The 4,289-nt window shown below is 42.2% G+C and overlaps 1 long non-coding RNA gene across 1 annotated transcript; it reads left to right on the top strand.

Annotated features, from left to right (window-relative positions):
* The first annotated feature begins 388 nt into the window (after positions 1-388).
* On the top strand, positions 389-1,019 carry LOC114817916. Its single transcript, XR_005660965.1, has 3 exons — positions 389-478; positions 599-667; positions 874-1,019. It is a non-coding gene; the product is annotated as an uncharacterized LOC114817916 (long non-coding RNA).
* Positions 1,020-4,289: the final 3,270 nt, after the last annotated feature.

The raw sequence follows: 4,289 nt of genomic DNA, 5'->3' as shown, positions 1-4,289 counted from the left end.
ATGCTTTTTAAACCTCTCCAGCCCACTCTCCATGTCTCCCTCTTTGACTCTTTTTCTATCGGTTATATTTCTCTCTATCATCGACTATAATTCTCTCTTCACCTGGTACCTTTTCTATCTCTCTTCCCCTTTCTTGGCCTATATGTGTCTTTGTATCAGTCAAAATCAATAATTGAGGATGTCAGTTTTAAAGAAAAAAAGATAGAAGATAAGTGAGTCATTAATGGAAATTGCCTAAAAGGTGAAGGGAGAAATTATTTCTCTAAGACGTGTCACGTTTTAGTGGGTGAATTAAAATTTCAGCGCATTTTGGGTGTTTGATGATAGAGATATTTTTTTCCGTTGAAAAGATTATCATTATTGACATTATTATGACCACTATTAGGTTCACAAAGCACAGTCTGCAAGTTCACTGCAGTGACTCTGGGAATCATCTGCCTTGCATTACTGGCCACAGCGGGTTTCTTGGCGGCCCAAGGTAAATAACTTTAAAACCAGTCCTAAAATGGTGAAGAAACTTAGTCTTTTAAATGACTTGCATCTAAAGAATGATCTAAATAGTGCAGTCCTGATAGTGCTTCTTATCTGATTTCTATAGTGATCCAGGGACAAGGAGTTTCTACAAACGTCTTTCTAAACCCATCTCCAAGCAATATCAAAGAGACAGGTAGGTGCAAGCACTGAGCGGGCCGAATAAACACCCCAGAGCAGCTCAGACAGAGACCAAAACTGCTCCTTCTGAGGCTGCAGTGTCCCTTACATGGAACCAAAGTTTTTGTGTGCATGAGAGAAAGAGGTGATAGAAACATTGACAACCAAAGCTTGGGAAACATCTGATTCTGTGCATAATTCTAACCCATTCTTGTTATCTAGGATGTGACTGGGGCCCTTGTCCAGAGGACTGGATTCAGTGAAGAAAAAGCTTTTACCTCTTCTCTAAAGATAAAAAGAACTGGCGCGACAGCAAGAAGACTTGTGCAGCTCTGAATTCCAGCTTGCTGTGGATAGATAGCAAAGAAGAGGAGGTAATTCTGAGGTTTCACATGAAAAGGGGAGAGGTTGTATAGGGATGGTCCATGGATAGTCTCCCTGTGCTCTGGAGCTCTAGTCTTGGCTCTGCTTGGGAGCTGTTGTGTCACCGTTGGTTGGTCATTTAGTCTCCCTGATCTTCACCTTTTCCATCTGTTGTTTGGAGGGAAGAACCCCTGCAATTTCACTGCATTCTGAGGCCCTGTGAGATAATGTGGTTTGGATTCTCCAGGTGAAGGGCAATGTGACTCGAGGAAAGGACTTAATCCAACCCTCTTTGAAATCTGTAGGGTGACCATTATTGAGTACTCACACAGTATTAGACTTTCTAAACCCCAAATCACACAGAGCTGGGCCCTGCCTCCTGGCTGCATAATTTAGCCACCGTTGCAGAATAAAACTAGAGTTAGAGCCCTGGTTGAAAGTCATTCAGTAAATCAATCGGTGGTATTTATTGAGCACTTAGTTCGTGCAGATTATTGTACTCAGTGTTTGGGAGAATACAGTAGAGTGAATAAGAGCTAGAGAAGCAGCATGGCTTAGTGGAAAGATCCCGGGCTTGGGAGTCAGAGGATGTGGGTTCTAATCCCAGCTCCGCCACTTGTCTGTGTGTGACCTCGGGCAAGTCACTTTACTTCTCTGTGCCTCAGTTACCTCATCTGTAAAATGGGGATTAAGACTGTGAGTCCCATGTGGGATAACCTGATTACCCTGTATCTACCCCATTGCTTAGAACAGTGCTTGGGACATAGTAAGCGCTTAGCAAATACCATAATTATTATTATAAACACGATTGCTGACTTCAAAGTGCTTACTTTCTAGAAGGGATTGATTGAGTGAGTATCAAGGAGACTGAAGGATGGTGTATCAGGATCCAGGCTGTTTATAGGAGCCCTGAGACAAGATACTCTCACATCTCCACCTCTTTCATGAGTACCGTGCCTGGGCTTGCTATGATGGGACTCGGTAGGGGCTTGTCTTCAAGGAAGGAAAGACTCAATTTTCAAGCCAGTCCCCAACAGCCGAGTCTCAGGTTAATAATAAAGTGTTCCTGACACCTTTTTCTGCCTAGGGAACTGGGTTGAAGGGGGATGAGAGAAAGAAGAAAAGAGAGACAGTGATTTGTGCCCTGGACTGAAATAGTCCTGGAATAGGGTGGAATGTGGTTAGCAGGTTGAGTCTTCTACTAGACGAGAAGGCTGGGAACCATGGATACTGTCAAGGGATTGGTAACTCCATACCTCTCTGACACAACACTGTGCCTATTTGGTTTGCTTGTGATTCTCAATAGGATTTCGTAGCATTGTTTTCCATCTTTGCATGGATTGGGCTGACTCGTATTGGACCTGCTAGTCCTTGGAAGTGGGAGAGTGGCACAGTTTTCTCCAGTCATAGGTAAGCCTCAGGCTCTGAAAGACTGTTCTATCTCCAAGGGGATTGTCAAATGGGGGATACAGATATTTATATGAATAAATAAATTATGGATATGGACGTAAGTGCCGTGGGGCTGATGAGGTGGTTTATAAAAGGAGCGGATCCAAGTGAAATAGTGACAAAGAAAGGAGTAGAGAGAGGAAGTGAGGGCTTAGTTGAGAAGGTCTCTTGAAGGAGATGTGCCTTCGGTAAGGCTTTGAAGGTGGGAACAGTGATCATCTGTCAGATGTGAAGAGGGAGAACATTCCAGGCCAAAGGCAGGATGTGGGAGAGAGGTCAGTGGCAAAATAGACGAGATTGAAGTACAGTGAGTAGGTTGGCATTATGGGAGTGAACTGTGCAGGCTCAGTTGTTAGTGGGAAATCAGGAAGGCAAGGTAGGAAGGGGAAAGGTAAGTGGTTTAAATTCCATGATAAGTAGTTTCTGTTTGATGCGGAGGCATATGGGCAACCACTGGGGATTCTTGAGGAGTGGACCAACATGGACTAAAGAGTTTTGTAGAAAAATGATCCAGGCAGAAGAGTGAAGTATGAATTGGAGCTGCGAGAGACCAGAGGTAGTAAGGAGGCAGATATGGAAATCAAGGTGGGATAAATCAAGACTTGGATTATCGTAGCAGCTATCACTAATCAAAAATCATTTCTATTGTCCTTCACAGGCTCACTTTCATCAAGATACAAACAGGGGGTAACTGCATCTATCAAAGTGGAAATTATGTCTTTGAAAGTAACTGTGAGGGTCTCAGGTTGTTCATTTGCAAATAGAGGACTCACTAGTCTCTGTCTATGAAAAACCCCAATTTTGGAATTTCATCTCAATCCCATCCCAGGTACCTCCTCACAAAGAATCCTGGATGCTCACCTGGTCAACTGCACTGATTTCTTGGTCATCAGAATGGTGCCCCTGTTTTTACAAATCAAAGTGTTTGTGGATAGAATTGAACATTGTAGACCTGAGAGGAGTATCCTCCCCAGTGATTCAGGGCCTCGTGAGATATTTCCACTCTAAACTCATTGATTCCCACGTGAAATCATTCAGTTACAGCTACTTTAAAGAGATAGTGATATCTCTGTTACATAAAACAACAATTCGTCTTCCACACTTGGTTGTCATGCAGTACCATTCAATATCTTGTGGCCCACCATAAATAATTATTACAGAAGAAAATGAAATTGTCAGTGACTATAATTCTGAGATTCATTAACATATCCCACTCCCTTCAGGCTCATGGCTTCATGAATCCTGAAAAATGTTCTGGAAAAAAAAAGAAGGTAGGCTATTGTAAAGTACCAACTTTTTACAGCTTCCAAATGCTATTCAACTGAATTAGAAAGTCAGAAAAAGACGACAGTGAAAGGTGGTATTTTCACACTCTTTGAATGGACCTCGTTCATTTAACAGGAGTTATTGATTGTCTCCTGTGCCCGTAGGCCCTCAAAGACCAAAAGACATTCTTCCTGCCCTTTGAACAATCTATTGAAGGATGCAGGCACAAACTGTATGCTTCTAGTAGGACAAGAAGAAAAACATGAATAAGTGGTATTTCTGGCAGTGAACGGAAAAATAAATGAGTGGATCTACCATCTCTGTTGTCTTGAACCTTGTTAAGTGCTAAATACAGTGCTCTGCATATGATAAACACTCAATACCACTGAATAATTGATCGATTGCTGAGCACACAGTAAATACTTCACAAATAGCCCTTTATTGTTATTATCGTTACTACCATTATTATTGTTGTTGTTAGATTAAAATTTTTCATATAGAAGGGTTTCTGAGGTCACCTGAGCAGATGAGCTCCCTGAGAGAGAGCATCAGCAAGATTC

The sequence above is a fragment of the Ornithorhynchus anatinus genome, chromosome 17, assembly GCF_004115215.2.
Source record: "Ornithorhynchus anatinus isolate Pmale09 chromosome 17, mOrnAna1.pri.v4, whole genome shotgun sequence".
In the NCBI taxonomy this organism is placed as follows: Eukaryota; Metazoa; Chordata; class Mammalia; order Monotremata; family Ornithorhynchidae; genus Ornithorhynchus; species Ornithorhynchus anatinus.
The sequence above is the reverse complement of the archived record's forward strand: the minus strand, read 5'-3'. Positions and strand labels throughout refer to the sequence as shown.